The 27,285-nt window shown below is 40.9% G+C and overlaps 1 protein-coding gene across 1 annotated transcript in view; it reads right to left on the bottom strand.

Moving 5' to 3' along the window:
- Bmper (BMP binding endothelial regulator) overlaps positions 1 to 27,285 on the bottom strand; it is a 236,489-nt gene that overhangs the window by 177,432 nt on the left and 31,772 nt on the right. The gene's annotated exons all lie outside the window — the stretch shown is intronic.

Here is a 27,285-nt window from a genome sequence, read left to right as displayed (position 1 = left end):
TCTCCAACAACACACGTATCTGCTAGGTACACATTCACATTAAATTTTTCACTACTGAATCCATTTACCTCACAGATTGTATTTTCAGATAGAAAACCATATTTAACTTACTTGACCCAAATATATAAAATTATGTTGTTTGTGTTTAATCAAATAGAATACCGTATCTAAAAAATACTGCAATGAAAGAGGATTTGGCATGAGATTATAAGAATTCAAAAGTTGCTGAATGTCAAGAGAGAAGTATAAAACATGGTGAAAAGTAAGGGTGATAATTAAAATATAGAGATTGATTACAAAATTCTAGTAGCTATAACCTTTACTAGATCAAACCTTTCAAGGCTTACTTCCCACCTCAAGCAAAGAGCTATGCTTTTCTATTTCACTTTTGTTTCACTCTTAGGTAATAAATTTTAAAAAAATCTGAAATTACTACTGCCTGGGGTTATTACATGTTGAGATAATAGGCAAAACAAAATTTGAACTAATTCAATGGTTAGAGGCTAGAGATCCTCAAAAATGGAATAAACAGTTTGGCTTGAGTCCTTTGGAAAAAAAGCCAGGGAAGTAACTGAAGAACATAATTTGTTCAATCTGGATTCAATGTTTACTGTCCTCTGTACTATGGCCTATACTTTCTGGTGAGAAGCTCCTGGATCCATCTATTGTCACTGCCACATTAGAAGCTCACCAGACAGACAGATTCACCCGAAGTGCATAGAAGGGAGAACATGTAACAAGAGATGCTTGTTATGAAGTAAAAGGCCTGCCCCTCTGTTACAGAGCTGAACTCTGAATGCCCAGTCACCCACAACTACACCAGTTGATCTTGCTCAAGACAGAAAGGACTCACCTTCTTCCACGAGTCTTTTCAGACAGCACCATGGCAAAATGTCCTTAATTCATAGTAACAGAATAATAAAGGGATGGTGGAATTTCCAACAGATGTTTTCATAAACTCAGAATCCTGATCCGAATTTCCAAGGCATTAGGAATGACTGAGAAAGCTTAGTAATTCTTTGCTCTCTGGTGCCTACACATCAAATGACTAAAGTGCACAGCTGATTGGAAACATATCTGGGAAATGCTTTCACTATATATTTTTTAATTTCCTTTGCATGAAGTGTTACAGAGATAAAGTGTTCAACCACAAGAACCTTTAGCACACTACAAATACTTATGCCAAACCAAGGATGAATACAGTAAATTTTCAACAGTGAAAAGCAATATAAAATGATTTGGGCTAGCATAAATCTAACTGAGCAAATGCACTTATGAGCGACATGCCATGTGCCTGTCTGATCTACTAACACAGGCTTGTTTGGATAATAAATAACTTGTTCCAAGTGATGGAGGCAGGGGAAACAGAGAACCAAATCCCATTCATGCTAAATCCAAGCAAATCCAAAACGCCTGCCAAGTCGGCCAGTTCAGTGGAGTTTCTGGGTGTGTTATATATTTTCATCATCTGGATTAAAAAACGTAAAGACAGGGTGATTGTTTGCTATGAACAGGCGAGCGATGATCTTGCCTTTTTACATGGAGGGAGGAAACCTGGTAGAAAGGTTGCACACCCGGGCTTAGGAGGTACAGGCTAGGCAACCCCCTAGCAATGCGGGCCATGTGCAGAGAGCTCCCAGGAGGAGCACAGGGCTGTACAGAGCATTCTACTCTGAACGGGATGGAGGCATCAGAACAAGCTGTCCAGAGTACAGGGAGCACAGCAGTGTCTTTGGCTGCAAATAACTCTGCTGGGAGACTGGTTTCTCCACTGTTTTTGGATGTGCAAAGGAAAACTGGGCAATAACATTAGGAAATCAGACCAAAGTCAAATTGTTAAGTTCATTGCTTAACTTCTCTGTTAACATGTCACTCGACAGGGCCTGAGTCCACACAATTGATTTCTCTGGGTGATGGATGAAGCCAGAGAATTGAGTAGGCTCAAAAAAACATCTGAAAAGTCCCTGTAGAAAATGTAACCCATACCTTTTCCTTCTTTACATGCTCTCACTAGCGTCAACTGGCCTCAGAGACTTTGGCCTGTGGGCATCGGAGTATGCCAATTCACAGGCAAGACAGTCTTGAGAATACAATAAAGACAAGACATTCTTATTGTTCCAGTTATAAAACTAATGTGTTTTCTCAGAGCAAAATATCAATGATCTGTGTGAGAACTCCAAGGGAACCTTAATACTACCCAGAAACAAATGATCTCCTCTCGAAAAAGTTTCTATAACAAATTGTATCTGGCACAAAATTTGTGCTAGTAAGAGTAGGCAAGCATTCTCTTGCCTGCCACCAAGTTTAAAGCCTCATGAGCCAGATTGTACTACCTCTTACTCTACAGAGAAGAATGGCAGTGAAAACTTCCCATCCCATTACTGGGCAAGACGTATCCATTACAATTTAGAAAAAGAACACTTTGTTTTATGTACAATCCAATCCAATACTTTTATAAAAAAAATAGAGTAACAATGACTTCTCAGAAAAAATTACATTTAAAAGATTACACAATACATGGGCTTGCTTTTGAAACTGTTCCTTATAGAAGACACAGAATCCCCCTTGAGTTACAGTCGCTATTTCTAATTGCTGGCTACCTTTATGGTATCGTAGACCGGCATTGTTGTCTATGGAGCACCGGGGGCCTGCATGGCACGTTCTGAGTATTATCGGAAAATATGTCATGAGTAAAGGGAGCAAGCAAAAGAAACCATACAAACTGCTGAGGTGCTGTTATTTAGAACTAGATATAAACCTACAGATAATACAACTTAACTTTTTCCTCTTTCAAATGAGAAAATTTATACAGAAAGCCTAAAGTGCCTGTCCTGAATTCGAGGGAGTTTACTGTGAAATGAGCTAGAATAATCCAGGTTCCAGGTGAAATCCACATTTTCCACATCCAGGGTTACATTTCTTATAATATTCCAAAATTGAGGAATTAATTGCCCAGGAAGAGAGAAAGTAAATGTTCTTCCTATAAAATTAACTGGTACTTGGTGATTGATAAAGAAACTCAATGAAAGAGTGAGCAAAGTGGGTAGAAGAATGTGGGGAAATACACAGAACTCAGTGAAGCAGCTTTCCTCAAATGCATTTATAAGAATTTTCTAGAAAGAAATTTGTAAGTATCCACTAGTTTTCTGCAGACAATGAGCAGTTTTTGAGGGACCACCAACTTAAAGGAAAACGTCAAGACTGCAGTGGTAGAACATGGTTATTCTCTGCTGGACTCACTATGAGACATTTACATCAAAAGTACTTCCTCTTCGCCACCCCTATCCAGGGTAATTCTGGCAACATTAGGAGACACTGCTGACCATCACAACGGGGAATGAAAGAGGCTGCAGGTGTCTTATGGACACAGACCTCAGAGACAGCCAGACACCCACAGGGTGCAACACAGAATTAACCAAGACAAACATCAGCTATACCAAGGTTAGAAAACCTCAGTTTAAACCGTCATGCAGAGAGCCTTTGTCCTTTATGTCTAACATGATGTAAAATGAGCCTAACTCAGCATTCCTAACCTGTGCAGGGTGATTCCCAAAAGACCACTGGGAAACACAGATATTTACGTTATGCTTCACGACAGTAGCAAGATTACAGCTGTGAAGTAGCAACAAGAATAATTTTTGGTTGGGGGTCATCACAACGTGAGGGCATTAAAGGGTCACAGCACTAGGAAGGTGGGGAACCACTGGCCTAGCTGCTCACTCTCCTTCTGCATGTGTTTTAGCTCTTTTAATATGAAGTATTTTCAGAGTGAGGAAAAACTTCATAGTACTTTTCCTCCTCACACAGACTCTTGCAAGGAAGCTCTGCCTAATCATCCAGTCAACTCGGAGTGCACATGGCAATGGAAACAGGAAGAACATAAATTAATCAAACCCGCAGTGAAGCAATAAAACTCATTTTTCGTATTGCAACCTTTTTCAGCCGCCACAATGTTTCAAGGGAGAGAGAATACCTCACATTTTCATCGTAGTTATTAAAATAGCTGTTAAAAATCACTGAGACTGTAAAAAACAGCACTGGCCTTGTGAGGAGCCAGATGCTGTCAACTGCTTTCTCCTTCTTTGTCTAAAACCCTCCTGCTTTTCATGTCAATTGTGAGCAGAAAACCAGGCCTTCCTGTTGCTAACTGTCCCCTGGCACCCTGAGCACTTGCCTGTTCCGGTCTCTTTCTCTAACTCCTAAAACTCTGGAGAGGCTCCCAGTGTCACATTCACAATGAACTTGACCAGTACTGACTGCAAGTCCCTTTGCCTCACCCAAGGCTGTCCGGCTTTCCTGCCCTTCTCCTCGGACAGATATCCCTGTGCGATGCTGACTGTGTTTTCCTTTTCCACTGCCCCCAGCTACCTTTACAGCCTCTTCTCTCCCTCCCATACCTGCTAGATGCCCTCACAACTTACTTTTACGGCCCCTTTACTTCTCCTACCTGCTAGATGCTCCAGTTACTTCAAAGCCCCTCTCCCTTGCCTGTGCTCAGGTGCTGCGTCCCCTGACCAACACTGCCCTGACAGGCTCGGCCTGACTGAGGTTTAGAGGGGAATCTGCTCCACAAGTTCCTCCAAGTGTGGCCAGAAGATCTCAGTCTGTGATTTGCACATGGTCTTCTCGTCCTGGGAAACCCAAGTCTCAGCTGTTCCTTTGCCCACCCTTCAGGGGACACACAGACTGTTCAAGGATTGAGCTCACTGCATCCAGGGAGCCATTCTTGAAAGTCACATGCATAAAGTACGCATCTGTGCTCTCTCTACATGCTCAGTGTGTAATCCCAGGTCCTCTGTAACACTATATGTAGCATGTACTCACCAAGCGTTCTACTTACGTGATACGAAACAGCAAGCACCTATATACAGCTATCCCTACAAGCCACAACATAGCAAAGGTGACGTTCTTCAGACTCCTATCTCCCGGGGCTCTTAGGCATATGGACCCCATTACATTTACCTCCAGGAAAGCAAAGTTTTTCTGGATTAATTCAGATGACTTAATTTTCAACAATGTGCCTTTTCTTTCTCAAATCTACTTTGGTCCCATAAATTATTGGTTTATTCTTAGGGTGTTTTATCATTGTTGATGTTTATTTGTTTACCTGATTTTGTTTGTTTGTTAGGCATTTTGTCAGATTTAAATGAAACCAGACTCGGGGTGTCTGAAGTCACTTCTTCCTAGGTGGCAGAAGGAAAGAGTACAGACAGACCTGCCATTCTTTGCTGTTCCTGGTCTCCAACAGGGCACCCCCACCCTTGGCCTTGGTCAATAAGCCCCAAATTACCCCAGTCCAATACAATTTTTTTTTAATGAGCCACTTTTCAGAACTTCTCCAGAAACATATGGAAGTATAGTCAGAGGGATAAGCATAAAGTCTAACTGGCCATTCAAAGGCTTAAATTGTGTCCTTAAGAGTTCATTTCGCCCAGGTTTTATTACTCTTCATGACTCTACCTGCATGAATCCTGCAGGCAATTCTGCTTATTTTTGTGGCTAATGGGAATTTTATGGCCAAACCATTTCCTTCATCCCAAGAGAAGAAGTCAGACTCACAAACTGAGTTCCTAAAGAATGTTGTGTGCCCCTCACATAACATTCTTCTTGTAGCATTTCTGTTTTGTTTCCCCACCAGGAATTCAATATATGATCTAAATTAAACAATAAGCAATAGAATAAAAATGGTAGGGAGCTATTTTACGTAACTCTTGATAGCTGTGTGAATAAAAATCTCAAATACACAGCAATATCCGATGAATAGTAAGTCAGATCCAAATTCGGCAACCTTGCACTCTTGCATAGTCTGCATATATTTCTGACCTATGTATTTATTAAAGACTTTCGCATGAAGAAATCTGACCAACATTCTCATGACTTCATAGTATTATAACAATATAATATCTGGCCTTGATGGTCTCTGAACAACAAATGAATTGGGCTTCTACTCAATAGAACGTACCTTTGAGCTCAGTAATGATTACAACAAGAAACAAGATATGTGGTGTGTTAGGGGAAGGGAACGCTTGATGAGGCATACTACCTCTCCTTGCCTTTGGTGTGTTCTGAGCGTCAGCGTGCCTGTCTGTGGGCCAGTATGTGTCTCTTGAGCTCGGTGGCATTGTAGCAGCCTTCTCAGCATGAGCACCCCACTACCAAGCAGTGGGAGGAGGGGAAGAAGTTCTGCTTTGCCTGAGCAGAGACCGAGAAACGCAGTCATGCCCAAGAGTCTGTCCTGTAAAGCCATCAGACTGGCTTGCCAAACGTGGGTAGGAAATTGTCATTAGAGGCCATTCCCAAGAAGAAGGGTTTGTCTGTTTGCCTAATTTAAAGATGTATAGAAAGCTCTTCCAAGAGGAAAAATGAAAAGTGGAAATTAATCCCTTTATGTAATTATGACAGGCGTGGTATTGAGCCTCAAGTTTTTATCTGGGAATAACTTTTAGTTCATAGAAAGCGCTCCTGGATAGACAGCATTTTAGTTCATTTTTAAACAGAAAGAAACAGAGCTGAGGAAAGTGAAGGACTCCTTGCCAGCCACACAGCCACTTTTTATCTCACCCTAAAAGTAGGATCCATGACCTAACCGGGCTGCTGTGGGCTCTGGAGGTCAGAAAGTGGTACCTTGTCCTGACCAGGGAAAGCAGCCTCTGGAGAAGACCACACACAATGCTGCTCAATGACATTCTAATGACATGCTCTCGTGGTAACTGAAAGCTAGCATGGTAAAGCAAAATGCAGAGTTCATGGCTGGGATGTCCAGAGGGTACTTTTGTGGATTTGTGTTTAAACTCTCTTCTAAATACCTTTATGTCTGGCCACCAACCATGCCACACTGGGGGTCTTTTGACACCAGTAAGAAACAAATACTAAGAGTTCGGAGCACCAAATTCAAACAGCTGTGGTTTGATTCAAGAGATTTTCAAGAAGATAAGTGTTTTACAATCGAGGGTATATGGTTTCAGTGTAAGAAAATGAGTTAAATTTGGGGACAGAAAAATGTTGGCAGGCTCTTAGGTTGATTTACAGTGAACATAGTCAAAAAGTGGGAACAGAAATCCTCAGTTTCCCAAATTAATTCCAATGAAATCAATAAATACCATCTTTTGGAGGGGTGTAAAGAAGAAACAACTCACATCCACACATGGCACATGTGTGACTGATGTGCTCACATACACACATATCACATGGCACATGTGAAACTGATGCACTGCCGTGCTTGAATTTTATATCATGCACTTTTATGATTCATTAAACAGGCTTTTCGGGACCAAATGAGGGGGGAGAAAAGTTGTCTAAAAATAATCCAATACTCCCTATAGGATTTTATATATTTCATTTTTAACTAATCAGTGGATTCACCAGAAGGCATAGACATACAGGGAGGTTTAAATACCGTTTGTAACTATAGTAAAATATTAAAACCAGGACAGAAACGTAGTGTGTGTGTGTGTGTGTGTGTGTGTGTGTGTGTGTGTGTGTGTAGATCCCTGTAACCATCAACTTACAGAACTGTGCTAACACCACCAGCACTCTTAGGCTGTTAATTTACAGCCACAACCACTCTGCCTCTTGTTGCATTCTGAACCCCTGGCAACTACGAATCAACTCTCTATGTCTATATTCTTGTTATTCTATATATGGGATCACAGTTTGTGTGTGTGTGTGCAGTGTGTGTAGTATAGTGTAGAAAGAAGCCTTTGAGACTGGATGTGCTCGTGGAAATTTCTTTTATCTCTATACAAGCTGCTGGATCAAGAGATTGCTCCTTTTCACGGCTGAGCAGTGTACCCGAGCATAGACACACCAATGTCTGCATGAACATTCGTCCACAGAAGGACATCTGCTTCATTCATTTGTTAACTTGCTTGATTGCTTTTGTTTTTCTTTTTGCTTATAGCAAATAAGGCTACTGTGCACATTTGTGCTCAGGGTTTTGCTGGAGCTGAGGACTCCGCTTTCAAGAGAAGTGTCCAAGAAGGTATTAGCGAATGGCAGGTGTATGCCCAGTTTTAGGAGGAGCTGCGGCACTGACACTCAGTATGACTGAACCACTTGCTTTCTCCCCGCCCCCAGCAATCATAGGAGATTTTTCCACCTCTCGACCGTCACTTGGCATTTACATTTTTAATCTACTGTTGCATGTGAATAGCAATATCTCATTGTGACTTAGATTTTCCTTTTTCTGATAGCTGATAATGTTGACCGTCTTTTCGTGTGACCAAATGCCACTAAATACACACTCTCTACCCAAATGTCTCACAGCTTTCATTTATTTTCTAATTGTGTTGTGTTGCTGTTGTTGTGTTCAGAAGTTCTCCCACAGAGCCCATGAGCATTCTATTGATGAGACCCTTGCCTCCTGGTTTCCTTTAGTGATGGGGCTTTTGATGACAGGTCTCAAAACTTTTTGAACAGCACTATATACCAAATATTGTTTTTCCTACACGCCTTTTCTATGCGTTTTCCTTTGTAAAATTTTATTGATGGAATTTTCCCATGATTTAACATGGTAGTTAGACTGTAATAAAGATGGCTTTAATATTAATTTTTCCTTACCATCCAAAGGCACCAAGATTTACTGCAGTAAATACAAAATATATATGCTTAATATTTTGCAAAATACTTGCTCGTGCTGTTTTTTTTTTTTTTTGCATTCCATATGAAAGCCAGTGATAAATGTTGACTTGATTTTTTTTGCATAATTTATAAGGCATACTGGTTGATAGATTTAACTTATTACCTGTGGCTACCAAACTGCCTCAGCACAAGTGTTGAAAAGGCTACGTTTCTTCCACCAACTTGTGTTGCTTAGATAAGTTGGGTATATTTATGTGAGCTTGTCTCTGGATTCTAGCTTGTGTTTCACTGATCTGTGTGTCTAGTCCTTACATGAGCTCTCACTGTGTTTCTGTAGCTACCTTAAAAGAAGACCGATTCCTCCTACTTCCTTTTTGCTTTTAAGAATTGTTTCAGCAATTCTAGGTCTTTGGCATTTTCACTTAAATTTAGGAATAATCTCACGTATAACACATACCTATAGAATCCACGCATTTAAATATTATTTTAGAAATTATTTAGATAGGGACGTTAGGCTTGGTCCACCCAGAGGTCTCCTACAGTGGGTTAAGCTCACTTATGCTTTCCCAGCATCTCTCAATATCAGGCAACATTTATAAGAAGCAAAGGATTTAGGATAAACCTTGAAGGCCTGTAAAGATGCAGATTTCTGCAAAATTGGCTTTCTCTTGTCTGCTACCTCCTTAGCCTGGCCTTCCTTCTGGTAAGTTTAAACTGAGCTTCACTGCCCAAGATGACTTCAGTACTGTGTGGTCAGCAGAGGAGGCTCATCTGATAAAACCTCAGAGCACAGCAGCAGAATCCTCTTGAAGGTTACACAGCCCTCTGGCCCTGTGTTATGATGCCAGAGAGGGCAATTCTTGGCATATTTGAAATACACATAGGCAAGAACATTAAGGGGAAAAGTTACCCATTCTAGAATCTAAACAAAATTGACGAAGACCTTAGACAGTGGGCAGGAGCTATAGAAGAAACTGCCTATTATTTGGCAGGAAAATAATTTCTGGGTATGTGATCATACATCCCACAGGAGACATGGGGAGAAATCTCCACATGCAGAGAAACTTTGAGTATAAACTGGTATAGAAGGAGGTGGTACCTTAGCCAAGAAGAGGCATTAGTGGCAGCTTAGCCAAGCATCTCAATGGATCCGGAGTCAGGAGAATATGGGTTTTAGCTTGTCAACAATGGCTAACCTCTGGACCAAGCATTTGGGGTAAGGAGTACTACCCCTGTTATCTTTTTAATAATAGTTACTATTTGCTCTGTAAAAATCTGCTATCTTTCTAACAACAGACCATAAACACTCAACAATAGCTCAGAATGCTTACTTTGCACCCTGCTCTTGAGCCTACATAACAGATAGAACTAAAAGATTATTGTCGGACTTATCTTTTCAGTAATAACATTCTATCTGGTCCTCCTTCACCTGGACCTGTGATATAAAAACACATCATTTAACCAAGATTACAGCTCTCCAGAGGTTCCCAAGCCCAAGCACACTGAACACCAGAATGTCTAGAGATAACAAATATGGATGCCCCCAGGGAAACTGATATTCATTGGTAGGTGCAGGATAAACAAATGTTACTTACATGTGCAGTAAACTGCTATAAAGCCTGTTGGACAATGAAACAGTGAAGGAAAGAGGGAGGAAGGGAAGGAAGGAAGGAAGGAAGGAAGGAAGGAAGGAAGGAAGGAAGGAAGGAAGGAAGGAAGGAAGGAAGGAAGGGACTACACTTCACTGGGTAGTTTTCAACATGGGAAGAGAAGGGTGCATTTGAAGCAGGTGGACCTGATGCCTGGGCAGTAGTTTGAGTATGTGCTGCTGGGCTCTTCCACTGAGATGGATTAAATAGCTTTAAGTTATCTGTAACTGTTGTGATACAACAGTGTGGACCCACTCGTTGAAGGTGAGAATCGTAGCTCAGTCACTTGGCTATTTCACAAGCTGCATTCAGCAAGGCTTAGGAGGAAGTAGTCTGCCCAAAAGCCAAGTAACCTGAAGTGACAGTCAGGAACCGATTCTGCCTTCATTTCCAAGCTTAGACCCTTTTTCATTTCATTCTCCAAATAAATGAGCCTTTATGATTTTTCTGCAATCCCTAAACGACAGACACAGAAGAGCCTTGTCTTAATTCCTAACAATATAAAATATTAGTCTATTGCATTTAGCACCTCGGGTGGCCTTGCATGTAGAGGTTTGAAGTTGAGTTCTTGTTCTCATTCACAACCTCATCAAAGCATCAGAGCAGCCCTTCCACAGGTCCCCAAACCCAGCAGAGGAAAACTCAAAGATCTGTTCTACAAATGCTCAGACATTCCAGAGCATCCAGAGAGCTGCCTTCTGTGTTCAGCATTAGCAAGCCACTGCCCGGGCATGTCTTCAGACAAAAACTCCAGTCCTTTAACCACCACAGGATGGGAAACACGATGAGCTGCTTGTGGCATGAGTAGCCTCACAGTGAATGAAGAAGACACTCAAGTTCACGAGCATACCAATGCATCTTGTTTCCCTCCATTGGCCTATCAGTCCTGTTACACGTCAGCCTCTCTCAAAGGGAGGTCTCTAGAGCAAATGCACATCTACAAACATGAGGTTCGGACTCAAATGGTAATTTGGAATATGTGATTACGAAAAAAAAATAAGATGTGCCAACTTCCAAAGAGACTGAAAGGGCATAGTCTCTCATTGGAGCCCAGAGAGAATGGCTGCCATCACAATCTGAGGCTTGTATTTAAGCTTCTATAACACAGACACCTGCTTGGGTTTGTCCACAGTCGGATACACATCTCATACACAGGCACACTCTCAATGTCCCAATTGCCAAATCTAGGTAGAAAAAAAAAAATGTTAAATATAGAAAGAGATGGTGGGGACTCCTGTATCCTTTCCTGTACTTCCTGTATTATGCACCCCAAGTTTATATCCAACATACCATGCTGAACTCTTTTCAGAATGCTACTCTCACAAAAAAAAGGGGGGGGGCATTAAAAGCTTCATGGGAAACAACATTTTGATTTCAACACTTTTTGATAGTATAAGCAGCCCCACTCTAAGATTGAAAGGAAAACCACTTTTACGATGCTGAGCACTTGCCTCTCCCCAGTGTGTACATGGCCAGCACTCACAGAACTGTTTCAAAGACACCTACAGAGAACGTCAAGCTAAATGACAAGTGCATATTATACATGACATTGTGAAGAGAAAGCAGGTAATCTGAAGTATGAAGGAAATACTTCTGAATGAACGAAGTATGAAGGAAATCCAAAGTTATGATCCTAGGATAGTACCTAGTTACCTTTTCTGTATAATGCAAAACATATTAAAAGTCAGATTTAGGTTATAATTGAGTGGGCTAGTACTAAAACGGAGCACACACACTACCATAAAAATACATTCAGGTTGTATGGAATCCAATGAAGAAAGCTTAAAGATTCAATGACATGCAACCGGCCATCGCCCTTTAACCGTTTTTTTTTTCATCCTGAGTTGTCTATTCTTACTCTCTACCATTTTAACTCAGGCTTTGGGTGTGTCGGGTGACACACTAATGCAAGGAGGTGGATCAGGTCATACATAGATCTCATAACATGAGATGGTGAGTCACTTAGTACACCAACATGGGTGGTGTTACCAGAGTTACACACACTGAGCTGGAAGGCCTGCAGTCGATTCCCATCACCACTCTCTCCACAATTTCCCTTCTTCCTACGTCTAGTCACTCGACAGCCACTGTCTGGCAGGCACACTGGGCAGAGCTGAGAAAACCAGGAGAGAGAGTGGGAGGAGGAGTTCTTGGCAGCTTAGTGGGAGCTCCAGAACATAGAGAAGTTACAGTGAGAAAGGAGAGATATCCGGCTCTACACCATGGATAGCCATGGTAGCCATGGATGCCAGGAAACACGGTGCCTGGAGTGAGAGCTGCAGACAAACATCACACTAGTCAGACGACACGTGTGCAAAGTAGTCTCAGCAAAGAGAATAGAGTGTGTAAAATGTCACGGTGTGACCCAAGAACAGAACACAGAGGAAAACTGGTGAACATCTCCTGAGAGGAGCAAAATGGAACTAAAGTCGTTCTGAGGAGTGAGCAGGGTCAGACCAAACCAGCCCGACCTGTGGGCAGGCTCACTCACCTGCACAGAGGAGAGAAGGGGACCAAGAGTAAGCATTTGCCAGGACGGAATCAGTGATCTGTGGACCGCCTTCTAGCTTGATGTGCCACTCTGCCTACGTCTCTATACACACTTGGGCTCGTAATTGCTCTGGGTGTGGGTGGCAGAATGCTAAGATGGGAATCAAGATTCCTGCCCCTGGATATGCATACACCTTGTGACATCCCTTCCTTCGGAATGTGGGCAAACATTGGAATACAAAGGCCATCACCCGAGCTATTATTTTATGTAACCAGACAGGAGGCAGAAGGGAGGGGGAAGGAGTTCCCTGATCATGCGTGCATATCATGAGTGCATATGTTTGTGTGTGTGTGTGTGTCTGTCTGTCTGTCTATCTGTCTTGCCTTGCACTTGGGACTGGACCCAGGACCTCGTGCACACTAGGCAAGCAATCTACCACTGAGATGTATCCATAGCTCTTCACTTAGTTTTTACTTTGAGAGAAGGTCTCACTAGATGGCCCAGGCTAACTTTAAACTTACCATATAACCAAGGTAGATGTGAACTTTCAATCCTCCTGCCTCAGCCTCCAAGTACCTGCAGCTTCAGGCCTGAGCTACCAGCCCTAGTTTTCTAATCGGTTTTTATTTAACCCACTTGACATTACCTTGAGCAAACTGGGCTTGACAGGCTATCTGTGTCAGTGAGCCTACAAGCCACAGAGGCATTCTGCTGCTGGCACTGAAGAAGGAAACCATCCCATAATTGCAAATAAATTTTGCTGACAAAATTCATGAGTACAGAAAAGGACTCTGAGCCTCAGACAGGACCCCGGCCCTGGCTCTCACCTAGACCACAGCAACCCAAGGCCCAGAAATCCTAGAATGTTAACCACACAACAATGAGTGTGACTTTTGGATGCTAAGATTGCCATAACCAGATATGCAGTGATAGAAAATGAATCCTTTGGGCACTCGCAGGAGAAGTCATCTTTGTCAGGCTGCAAGTGGCTAGAGCAGACTCTGTGCTCTGATAAGACTCTGCCCAGAAGAGAGTAGGGGGATACAGACATCTTATTCCCTGAGAAATGTCCTCAGCCTGTTCCACGCTAGAAAGGTGAGAGTGAATGCCCCTGCAGTCATACAAGCTTTAGAAATCTAAGCTCCTAACTTAAACGCAACCCCAATCCCTCTGAGCAATCAATCACCCCAAATCATCCAAAAAACCTGAAAAACAAAGTTCCCGGGAAAATGGATTGAGACAAATGTAACAGGGAAAACTGATCTGTCTTAAGTTTCCTTACTAATCTTAACAGCAAAAGCAGATTTCCATAAAGTATGATTTTAATGTTAACAAGGTCCTTTTAAACAAATAAGGTCATGTTTACTTAAATGCCAAAATATCCTGGTTTATATTAGAGACAAAAAAAATATATGAATTACAACATCTTTTTACAGTTAGGGAGAAACAAATAAAAAAGAAACCCTTAAATTATTTGCTTTGTTTGTTTGTTTGTTTGTTTTAATTTTCATTTTCCATTTTTTTGTTTGTTTTCTGTGTACATTTTTTTGTTCTTGTCTTTAAAAATACACAGCAAACCCTGCTCACATTCCTGAAGCTTCATAGATAAACTGACTTCTATCAAATATTAAAATCTATATGGCTGTCTAGAAAGCACACCACAAGTACCCTGCAGCTCCATCATAGTGAAGATAATAGCATTGAAAACTGAGTAGCTCAGTGGTGGAAAGATGACGCAGTGTTCCAAGATGTTTTAAGTAACAGGTAGAATGTAAACTGTAATATCCAGAAATAAAGCTAGTGGACAATTCTCCATGGCTAGACATCACACACACATGAACACACACATACACACACACACACACACACACACACCCCACAAAGAAGCTAGCTGCCAAGAATCTGATAACAGAGATCATTTCCAGGAAAAGATACAGAATACCGGAGTCAGAATGGGCACGAAATTTGCTTTATTATACACAAGCTTATAGATTTTTACTTGTTTAAATGCATTTCTATTAAAATAATTTTGAGCTAGGCCTATTAGTATATGTCTATAGTCTCTCTCCCAGAGAAGTAGGAGATCGGCCTGAATCTATGAGTTCAGAACCTGCCCAAGGAACATAGAAAGATGCCACCATAGGAAAACAACAACTATGAAACCAGACACACACATACAAAACACATCTAAATTGTTTTCCTAGAAGATCACAATAATAATAAACAATTATGGCTATAATTTTTTTAATTATTAAGGGTTGCCAAAACATGCCAGTTAGTAACAGAAATTCACTGCTTCTTAAGCCACAAATTATTTTCAGTCACTTCCACAAAGCTGCTCTGCCACGGACTCCTTTTAAAATTGTCAGTCCACTTCAGCCATAAAAGGACATGATGGGAGAGGCCATCAGAAAAACAAAGAGCTGCCAACTATCCATGACTATCATCTTGCAGAAAAGGAGCCTCCAAGAAGGAAGGATGCAACACTTGACATCTGGATCCCCTTAATAAGTGCTGTCAGATCCCCATCCATTCATTTAGAATACTTGTAACCTGTACCTCAGGCCCAGTACTGCAGCATCTACAAAAACCCAAAATTGAGGTTTTTTTTTTTTTTTTTCCAAAATCCTTTCTCAATTTCATCTGTAATAGAGTCTGAATAAATGAGAGACAGAACTTTGAACCAAAAGTAGGCCCTTCCTTTTTGGTGCATAAAACCTGGAGCAAGCAGCCTAGATGGATCACACACCTTACTACCTGGCAAATTGGTTAGGTCAAGGTGGAAGGAAAACACAAAGGTGGGTGAAGGAATGCTATTTGTTTAGGGAACAGTCAATACATGGCTATGACTGCCAAGAGAAGTTTGGCTGGAAGGAAACCACCTTTTACATAACCTGCACTATTTGAACAGCAGCCCGTAATCAACAGTGTTCAAGGCATTGCTATTAGTCGTGACCTTCTTTGACTCTTATCTGTCTATACAAGTGAACCCGATTCCCTTCTCATTCCCGGGAATATCGCATTCTTATTTATCAGAACTAGGGAAGGCTGGTTTGAGGAGCGACTCTCTAGTTCATCCCTTCAGTCTTAGTTACAGTTACTGTTGCTATGAGGAAACACCATGACCAGAAGCAAGCTGGGGAGAAAAAGGTTTGTTCAGCTTACACTTCCACATCGCTGTACATCATCAGTGGAAGTCAGGACAGGAACTCAAACAGGGCTAGAACCTGGAGGCAGCAGTTGATGCAGCGGCCACGGAGCGGTGCTGCTTACCGGCTTGGCTATCGTAACTTGCTCAGCCAGCTTTCTTATAGAACTTGGGACCACCAGCCCAGGAATGGCACCACCCATGTTGGGATGGGCCAACCCCTGTCAATCACCAATTAAGAATATGCCTGCAGGCTTACCCAAGGCCCAATTCTCAACGGAGGGTCCCTCCACCCAAACGACTTTAGCTTGTGTCAAGTTTAAATAAAAATTTCCCGCAAACCTTCCTTTTCCTTTTATGAGACATCATAAGACATGTTTCAATCAAATATGAAAGTTAAAAAATGGAATCCATGGCCTACAAACCCACCAAAAACAAGACAAAGCACAAAGGAATCAAAGGCTGGATGGTGGAAAATAAACACTATTTGACAAACGATCCACTATTTTTTTTTCTATCTTTCATCAAAGCGTTGTGGACAATTAATATTTCATGTGTTCTATGAAAAAAGAGGATGGAGTTTGACCTATAAAGTTGGAAACACACCTTATTCATTTATGATTCCCTAACATATATTCAGATAACAGATACTTTATTGTTCTTGAAAGAACCCCAAATTAATGGGTGATTTCAGTCCAAGTAAATATGGAAAAGCTGCCAAAACCATCTGCCTGACTCCCAGTGATCTCATCTGTTTTCATCAAAAAATACTGAGCTTCCTCAAATTAGGTTAATCTTTTGCCTAGTTATTAGGCTATTTGGATACAAATTTATAAACCTTATTAATAAGAAGAAAAACAATCTTGAGAGTATGCTAAAAGAATTAGCTACAATTTACTTACTTTTACTATTCTGGGTTCATAAAGTTAGGAACAAGCAGTTAAAAGCACAGTTCATAACTAGCTGGCATGTGGCTTGGTAACACCATTGAGTTCAAGAATAAGTGGAAGATCTGATCAATATCATCAGGATAAGTAGGGCTGTGAGTGCAGAAAGTCACAGATGCATAGTGACAGAGCCTTTCTGAGGAGACTTTTGGAAGAAGGAATGGCCACAGTTCTGCCCTCCAGCAGACCTACTCACCCACATCCTCTTCCATCTCAACATCCTTTTCAGAGGAAAAATGACTACAAGTTAAGATAAGACTAAGTTACACCTACATGTATGTGTATGTACCATGTATGTGCCTGGTGCCCATAGGGCCAGAAGAAATGAACTCCAGTTCATATCTGCTGGAGCTGGAGTTACAGATGGTTATAATCCACCATGTGGGTGCTGGGAAATTATCCTCTGAAAGAGCAACAAGTACCCTCAAACACTGAGCCTTCTCTCTAGCCCCATCCCAGAAGCAGAAAGACAAACATAGTATATACTCACTAATAAGTAGATATCAGACATATAAGATAAAAATACTAAAATCTGTAGACCTAAAGAAGCTAAACAATAAGGAGGACCCGGGGTGAAATGATAAATCCCCACTCAGAAAGACAAACAGGACAGACATCGGAAGAGGAAGAAAACAGGGAACAGGACAGGAGCCTACCACAGAGGGACTCTGAAAGAATTTACCCAGCAAGGTGTCAAAGCGGATGCTGAGACTCAGAGCCAAACTTTGGGCAGAGTGCAGGGAATCTTATGAAAGAAGGGGGAGATAGAAAGACCAGGAAGGACAGGAGCTCCACAAGGAGAGCAACAGAACCAAAAAATCTGTTTCCAGGAGTCTTTTCTGAGACTGATACTCCAACCAAGGAGCTTTTATGGAGATAACCTAGAACCCCTACACAGATGTAGCCCATGGCAGCTCAGTGTCCAAGTGGGTTCCCGAGTAAGGGGAACAGGGACTGTCTCTGACATGAACTCGGTGGCTGGCTCTTTGATCACCTCCCCCTGAGGGGGGAACAGCCTTACCAGGCCACAGAGGAAGAAAATGCAGCCAGTCCCGATGAGACCTGATAGGCTAGGGTCAGAGGGAAGGGGAGGACGACCTCCCCTATCAGTGGACTTGGGGAGGGCATGGGAAGAGATGAGGGAGGGTGGTATTGGGAAGGGTTGGAGAAGGGCTACAGCTGGGATACAAAGTGAATAAACTGTAATTAATAAATAAATAATTTTTTTAAAAAAAGGAAAAAAAAGAAAAGACTGAGTTACATTATTGTCTGGCCCTTCTCTTCCCTAGCTAATCAACAAACAAGAACCTATTTTAAATTAGTAGTGATTCAGCAGGCCTGAAGGGAAGCCTGGGAACTGGTGTTTTAACACAGTCAGTTCTTGGGTGATCTGGCACGAGAATAATTTCGAGGAACTATTCCATGCCTTGGTGTAGACCTGAACCCTCATGAGGGAGCCTTCCACAGACTAGCCCCTGTGGTTGTGACTACTTCCTGTGACTAATTCCTTCTTGCTTCCAATGATGCATTGCCTATTCTACAATAGCTCCTCAGCCATCTGTCCTGGTCACTGGTCCAGCACACCTCCTGATCCTGTCCAGCAGATGTCCCTTTCCTTTCCTGCTCACTTTAGCCTGCCATTCCAGGTTACTCTCCCCACCAGCTAGCATTGGAGACATGAACACTCTTTGCTTTATCTTTATAACACCATGGCAACTGAAAGATTTAACTTGACCAGGTTCTAAGAGAAATCACCTCACTCTTGTAGAGATTACTGGACAAGCAACAATATCCTACACTAGTCTCCAGTAAGGAGGGAAGACAGGTGCCACTGGCACTTCCTGGAAGATAACAAATGGGGGAAGTTCTTAAAATTCACCAGATATGTCTATATGAGTGAGTATAATACAGGATAAACCTACTAAAATCTGTACATCTAAAGAAACTAACCAAGAGGGAGGACTCTGACTAAAATGCTCAATCCCCATCCCGAAAGGAAAAGAGGATGGACATCAGAAGAAGAAGAAAACAGGAAACAAGTTAGGAACCTGCTACAGAAGGCCTCTGAAAGGCTCTGCCCTGCAGACTATCAAAGCAGATGCTGAGACTTATGGCCAATTGTTGGGCAGAGTACATGGAATCTTATGAAAGAAGTGGGAAATAGTAAGATCTGGAGAAGACAGGAGTTCTACAAGGAGAGCAACAAAACCAGAAAATTTGAACACAGGGGTCTTTCCAGAGACTCATACTCCAACCAAGTACCATGCATAGTGATAACCTAGAACCCCTGCACAGATGTAGGCCATGGCAGTTCAGTGTCCAAGTGGGTTCTATAGTAATGGGAACAGAGACTGCCTCTGACATAACCTGATTGGCCTGCTCTTTTATCACCTCCCCCTGAGGGAGGAGCAGCCTTACCAGGCCAAAAAAGATGACAATGCAGCCACTCCTGATGAGATATGATAGACTAAGATCAGAAGGAAGGAGAGGGGGACCTCCCCTACCAGTGGACTTGGGGAGGGGCATGCATGAAGAAGGAGGAGGGAAGGTGGGATTAAGAGGTGAGGAGGGTGGGGTTTATGGGGGTATACAAAGTGAATAAAGGTAATTAATAAAAGTTTAAAAATCCAGTAAGAAAATATATAATCAATAAAAAGGCAAAGCTTAAAAAAATTCACCAGATAACCACACCTCAAATCCCACAGGGATATTACAGTAAGATGTCTACAATGTTCATGGGCCTTAGGGCAAAAGCTCTTAGAAGGTGCAAGCAGGAAAGTTTTCAGAACAAAATGATCAACATTTCTAAAATGAATTCTTCTTGTGAGAATGTCATTACTGGAGAGTTGAGTACCTGATCGTCCCCTGGTCTCTAGCAAGGAACAGCAATCACTCTTAAAGTTACCCATAGAGAAGGGTCAAGGCCATACAGCCCAACACACAAACATCAAAGCCTGTAATCACTCATAAAGGAGTAAAACTAAGCTTTGCATAATTACATATGAACTACACATCTTAATAATAGAAGTAACCCAAACACATGACAAGCTCATAAAACAAAATATAAGCATAAGCCTAAAGATATATGAAGCTCTTTGGTGGTTTGAATGATAACAGTCCCTATAAAGCTCATATATTTGAATGTTTCATCCCCAATTTATGGAACAGTTTAAGAAGGTTCAAGAGCTACAGACAGCCACAGGAATAACAGCAGGCAGGATTCCCCCTCTTTCAAAAGCCTGTCTCCTAATTTTATCTAATTCTAGAACCGCACTTCTGTATCCATGGAAAGAGCATATCCCAACCGTGCTTCCTCATCATTTAGGGAAAAACAGCTCACAAATTCTGAAGAAAATGCCATTAGTGCCATCCACTGTAGTGGACCGCACGCACACCTCCCCAGGCCCGGATTCCTAGGTCACCGTCTTCTAACGAACTAAAACACACGCACACAGCAGAACTCACAGGTTGATTCCTTGACTGCTTGGTAAAAGCTGACTATCTAAACATTTATCAAATGAGAGATGGTAAGTGAACTATTGCACATCACTTCCATAGAACTTCCATACAACTGAGAAAGCATGGCCTGGACTGGAAAAATTCCTTGCTATTCGTATTACTGAGGTTTTGAAAGCAAACTGCAATGGAGTATGTATGTACTCCATTCCATTTCTGTACAAGAAAAGTGCACATGCAGAATTACATCATAAAAACCTGCAAAAGTGCTGGGATGGTCATAAAAAATTGATAACAGTTGCTTCAGAGCGGGGTGGGTTTTGGTCAGATCAGAAACACTTGCTTTCCTTTCCTGTTTCAACGCTTAGTGTGTTGGCGTATGAATGTGCTGTTATCTAACTAAGGTTAAAAATTAAACATAACTAAGCTAAGGAACAAGTGAAGAAACAGCCAAGAAAGAAAATGTAAAAAACAAAAATGCCCCGAGAAATGATGGGAGGTGGTTAGTCTGTTTGGGAATCCAAGTCTCCCCTCATCCACTTATTCACAACTTGAGTAACGGAGAAAGACCTTTGACATGCATTCACCAGCATGCCAACATCTGAGTTAGATTTTCTTGGTCGTTAGGGGCTGTTTGGCTTTGGTTCCCATGTCATCATCCTAAAATTTTCAAAGTAGAAAGGGAGCAAAGGGTCAGAGAAAAACTATGGCCTCCCAGCCACACAGCACAAGTTTCTACTCCAGCAGTGCGTGACTGGGACCTATATTCACTCTCAGCTCCGAAGACTGAGGCTGCCACGTCCCAGTAGAAGGTGTCCTTCTACTCATCTCCTTCTTCTGGGATCAGGAGTTGTCCCGCCTCAACCTGTGTGGAGCACCGATGGGGACGGAGGATGTGAGAGCTTGAGAACATAGACACCTAGGCCCATAGTTACAGACGCAGCTTCTACGAGTTAGAGGGTCGGACCCACCTATGTCTGTCCCCACCTCTGTCATCTACCATGTGATGCTATGCGCATCAAGAAAACCCCTCAGTGTTACGATATTTTCATAACGCAAAATGTGGCTCTGCCAATGCCTCTCTCATTTACAGAGTGAAGAGTCAATACCTGGCCGAAAGTACATGCTTCTTTAATACTTTGTGCTTTCGATTTTGATAAAGAGGACAGTCTTTGTAATTCATCGTCACTGCTGGCAAGGCATTTTAACCAATTTTTCCTGTGGTTCATTGGCTCTTGAGGAAAACTCACTATGTTTGTGATTCCCTAAGGACAAAGGATGTCAACAAGAGACTTACTCTTGGGTAACTCAAAGAAACCAGGCTATTTTCATAGATTGTTCATCCAGTTAGGAACACCAGGTTTCAGATTCCTGGATATTCTGCTAATAGTAGAGAGGACCTTTGGAAATCTTGACTTTTCCTGAAGGGCCTCACTCTCAGAACTCAAGATGCTGAATCCATTGGTTTATTCTTGGGTCTATTGGAGTTAATTCAATTCCAACAGAATGTTCTAGAATTATATGTAACTTAGGTATCTTTTTCTCTTAGAAAAGTAGGATAATTGAAAGATAGAGTAAAGACAAAGTAGATGAACAAGAAGAAAAGTTTGCACACTTCAGATATTGCAAAAGTCCTTGGAATTCTTAGGAATTCCTTTTGTGGCCACAGGTTGCTGTATGTATAAACAGCACCACTCCCTTGCTACCATGAATATCGATGAAAACATGGGAGCTTACAATAGTGGAAACAGAAATAGAAAGTAGATTCCCAGAGGCTGGACACAAAAAGGGAAGGAAAATAAAAAAAAGTTGGTTATTGGATGTAATAATATACTTATGAGAAAAGAATGTTTTGGTACTCAACAGCACAGTGGGATGACTTCAAGTAACCATAGTTTATTGTCTAGTTCAAAACAACTAAAGTCAAGGATTTTTTAACATTTCCAATATTAATAAATAATAAATGTATCTACTCCTAACTCTCATGACCCCAAACCACAGACATCTGAGGATGTCTGTACCTGAGTTACTAGTGTACTCTTAAAAGAGCAATCCTCTACCCCATAGAATTCTAACTCTGCCAGTTAAAATCATTTGCTGAGCGTTTGTGAACCCCAATGATTATTCTCATCTTTGGCCCTTGCTGGTACTCCAACTTCAACTTCTGAGGAACTAGAGCAAGAACCTGCTGTGGGTGGTTCCTTTTTGTGTTCAGAAGCCATATCTACGACAGCTGATCTAGGACTGCATCTGATATTCAGCTGCAGAACAGCAGTGAGTGGCTCCAAGACTAAATCTCAAGCACTGATCAAAAACTTCCATATGAAAATGAAAACACAATATACCAAAATCTAAGGGTCACAATTCAGGCAGTCCTACAAATAAGACAAGTTTGTAGCTAGAGTGCCTACATCAGAAAATCAGAGAGAACCCATGTAAAAATCTTACTGATGCACCTGAAGTGCCTTAGAAAAATAAGAACAGATACCTCTCAAAGCCAGATGGGGAGAAATAAATAAGATCAAAGAATAAATTAATAAAATAGAAATGAAAGAATCAATGAAATGAAGGGCTAGTTCTTTGAAAATATTAATAAGATTGACAAACCTTTAGCCAAACAAACCAAAAGAAAGAAAAAAAACAAAAACAAAACAAAAAACACCCAAACTGATAAAACTAGATCTGAAAAAGGAGACAGTACAACAGACAGTAATGAAACCCAGAAAAACAGTAAGAGCATGCCTCAAAGCCATGGTCCACAAAATTGAAAAACATTAAACATGAACTTCTTTTTAAAGCTTTTTAAAAAGATGTATTTCTTTACCTATGTATTTGGATGTTGTGATTTCGTGCATGTATGTGCACCATGTGTGTGCAATGCCTAAGAAGGTCAGAAAATGACACTGGAATCCAAGCAACTAGGGTTACAGATGTTTGTGAGCCACGTATGGGTGCTGGAGAGAGAACCCAGGTCCTCTCCAAGAGCAAAAATGGATGTCTTAAAGCATATGACTTACCAAAGTTAAACAAACAAAAAATAAATAAAAATGTAAACATATCTATCACAAGGACTGAGATTTAAAAAACAACAACAAATAAATAAATAAATCTCCCAATCAGAATACCCAAGGCTCTGAATTTACCAGACCTTTAGAATAAGTAAAATTATTCTATAGATAGACTAGAAAAAGCAAAGAATACTTCCAAATTCCTTTCACAAACCCAGATTTATACTAATATGTAAGCCAAATAAAGGCACAACAAAAGAAAGGAAAATTATAGACAAATCTCTGTGATGAACATAGACATAAAAACCATACATTGCAAATGGAATTCAAGAGCACATTGGAAAGATTATCCAGCACAATCAAGACAGCTTTATCCGAGTAGTAGAGGGACAGTTCAACATATGCAAATCAATAAATGTAACTCGCTGCATAAATAAACCCAAGGACAGAAACCGCATGCCCCTCTCAGTAGATGCAGAAAATGTTTTTGACAAAATCCAGAATCTTTTCATGATAAAAGTCCGAGAGAATCTTGACATTGAGGGGCGATATCTCAACATAGTAAAGGTAATGTCCAACAAGCTGCCCAGGCATCATCATACTAAGAAAAACCCTGATGCATTTCTCCTCAAATGTCAGGGACAAGAATCGACATCCTTCCTCCTGGCTGATATGCTGGCTGAAGTCTTTGCTAGACAAATAAAACAAGAAAAGGAGATAAAGGGCTTGCAAATAAGAAAGGATTCAGTAGTTAAAGTAGCCTTATTTACATATGATATGATTATATCCATAAAAGACCCTATCCCTCTTCCAGAAAATACAGCCGGTAGACACTTCCAGTAAGATGGCAGGAGAGAAAATTAGCACAAAGAAGTCACTATTGTTCTTGTGTATCAATGACAGGTAGACCAAGAAAGAAATCAGGAAAACAGTCACAATAGCCTCAAAAGAAAAAAAAAATCTTGGAATCAATCTAAGAAAGCGAAAGACTTGTATGATGAAAATATTGAAACCTTTCTAAGGAAAACTGAAAAAGAAACCAGATGTTCCTATACTTACGGATCAGTAAGATTAGTTTATCAAAAATGGCTAAAATGCAAAGGTAATATACAGATTCGGTGCAATTCCTGTCAAAATTGTAATGCAATTCTTCTCAGAAATTGGAGTGTTGGATATAGAAAAACACACAGAGAGAGAGAGAGAGAGAGAAAGAGAGACAGAGAGAGAGAGAGAATAGTCAAAACTATCATAAACCATGAAAGAACTACTGAAAATATGACAGAATCTGATTTTAAGTTATACTGGTATAGCTGCTAAAACATCATAGCACTGGCCTAAAAACAGACTCACTAATGAATGGAATGGAAATGAGGGGTCAGATACAAGGCCATGAAACCTATATCTATCTAATTTCTGACTAAGATGTCCAAAATGCTCACCGGAGAAAAGACAGACTTTTCCACAAATAATGCTGAATAAATTAGATAGCTACATGGAAAAAGATAAAACTAGATACTTATTTCTCACCCTGCACAAAATACACCCCAAATGGATGGAGGACCTCAGCGTAAGAGCTGATACTCTAAATCTACAAAAAGAAAAAGTAGAAAGTATACTTCAACTTCTAGGCTCAGGTAAGGATTTCTGAATAGGGCTGTACTAACACATGAATTAGAACAACAACTGACCAATATAAAACTAAAAAGCTCTGTACACCACAGAAACACCAATCAACAGAGTGAAGTGGAGCCCATGGAGTGCTATCTATCTATCTATCTATCTATCTATGACAGAATTAGTGCCTAGAATATACAAAGAACTCAAGACACTAAATACCAGGAAAACAACCCAATTTAAAAATAGGCTATGAAACTGAACAAAAGTACTAAAAAACTAAAAGTACTAAAAGTACTAAAACTAAAGTACTAAAATTACTAAAAAACAAAGAGAGATTCAAATGTCTAAGAAATATTTTTGAAAATATTCAGCACCTTAACCATCACGGAAATGTAAGGTAAAACTATTTCAAGATTTCATCATAACTATGACAGACAGAATGGCTACCATTAAAACAAAAAAACAACAACAACAAAACAAATACCGGTATATGATGTGAGGAAAGAAAAACAATTATTTACTGTTGGTGAGGACGCAAACTGGTTCAGCTAGAATGTTATTCAGTTGTAAAGCAAAATAGAATTTACAGGTGAATGAAAGAAGCCGGGAACAATCATTGTGAGTGAGGAACCAGGCTCACACAAATACCACACAGTAGCTCTCCTGTGTGGATCTTTGAATGTGTGTGTTTAAATTGGAGTGCCTGTAGAAGTCAGAAAGCCAGAAAGGACGTGGAAGGAGAGAGATTTGAAGGCAAGGGAAACAGTAGGACAAAAGGGAATACATAGGGGGAAAAGGGACAATGGGAGAGGAAGGGATAAGTAGATGGGAATGGAAGGCAGAGTGGAAGAGAAGGTAAGTAACCGCAGACCTTTTAAAAAGTCATATGGAAACCTGTTTTAGAAGCTTCTTTATACAGAGAGAGTAGTTCAATATTGCATTCATTTAGCACTGTTGCTAGAATGCACACTGGTTCAATCACTATGGAAATCAGTGTGGAAGTTCCGTAAAAAGTTAAAAATAGACCTATCGTATGATCCAACTCTACCATTCTTGGGTATATACCCAAAAAATTCCATAAACTACTACAAAGATTTTTATCTATATCTCTATATGATATTATATTATACCATATCATATTATATGTAAACATATATACATATATATAATCTCTACAACAGTATGCAGAATATATACTATCACATATATAAGTGTCTGTGTGTGAGAGTTTAAATGAAGTTGCCCAATATAGGGGGATAATACCTATGCAAGATACAATAAACTATCAAACAAAAGGCCCAAACCCTAGCATGAACTACTTCCCTTGACACTGTTGGTGAGTGGGAGCCTAAACCCTGAAAACAATTTAGCCTACTAACATTGGTCTTGATTACTCTCTAAAGCTTGATACTAAGACCTTATTGTTGAAGACACCACATACATAAGTCATAGAATGTGGAAGAATCATGCTGGCACTGATCTGGAAATGTCATCCCCACTGGCTAGTTTTCATGGTGTCAGAGGAAAAGAAGAAAAGTAATCAATGGTTTTACTCAACTATAAATTCCGAAAGGACAATAATGATCAGCCTGGCAAGATATGCCCTTTGGTGCAATAGTGGCACAAATGTTATGGAAGTAATCGACCACCTTATGGTTATATTTAAGATCTGCTCCACAAGACTGAACTCATGCAGGATATCATTACCAGCCCAAGAAGCCAAGGTTGACTAAGTTACAAGCCCTGGGGTAGAAACTACTACTGTTATTCTACAAAAAGAACAGGTCATCAATGTATAAACATCAGATCTTTATACCCAAACTTTGGTATAGCTCTCTGCTCGTGTTGAAACAGCTTTTTTCTTCTTAATGGTGATTAATACAAACATTCACAGCTGGTCAAAGCACAGAGACTGTTGAGCGCTCAACCCTAAGTGGGACGTCTGTATCACACCACCCCCTGCCAGGGCCCAAGGATCATCGGAGAAGAGGGAACAAAAAGATTTTAAGGGCCCGGGGTTGTGGAGAATGTCTACAGTGTTTTCTGGACAGGATGGGTTGTTGCCCATGAGCTCTCAGTGACTGAGACTATGCAAACAAGGCTGCCAAGGTCAAGCCTGTCAAAACTCCATCATGGATAGAGGAAGGGCCCACAGAGCTCCTCTCCTGGCCAGGGACCTCTCGGCAGTTGATGGATATGGGGGTGGAGGAGAGTCGAGGCCTCTAGCAGCTTTCCCACTGTCCAGTGGCTGGCCCTATACATACTAGCAGCACTAGGTGAACTTAGTAAGTTCATTCGTGCATTCATAAAGTACATGAAGTTGGGAGAGAAAATCTGTGGTGTGAGGGATATGGGAAAAGTTGGAGAGAAAGGAATTTGGGGCCAGGTT

This window comes from Meriones unguiculatus, chromosome 1 (genome assembly GCF_030254825.1).
Source record: "Meriones unguiculatus strain TT.TT164.6M chromosome 1, Bangor_MerUng_6.1, whole genome shotgun sequence".
NCBI lineage: Eukaryota > Metazoa > Chordata > Mammalia > Rodentia > Muridae > Meriones > Meriones unguiculatus.
The sequence above is the reverse complement of the archived record's forward strand: the minus strand, read 5'-3'. Positions and strand labels throughout refer to the sequence as shown.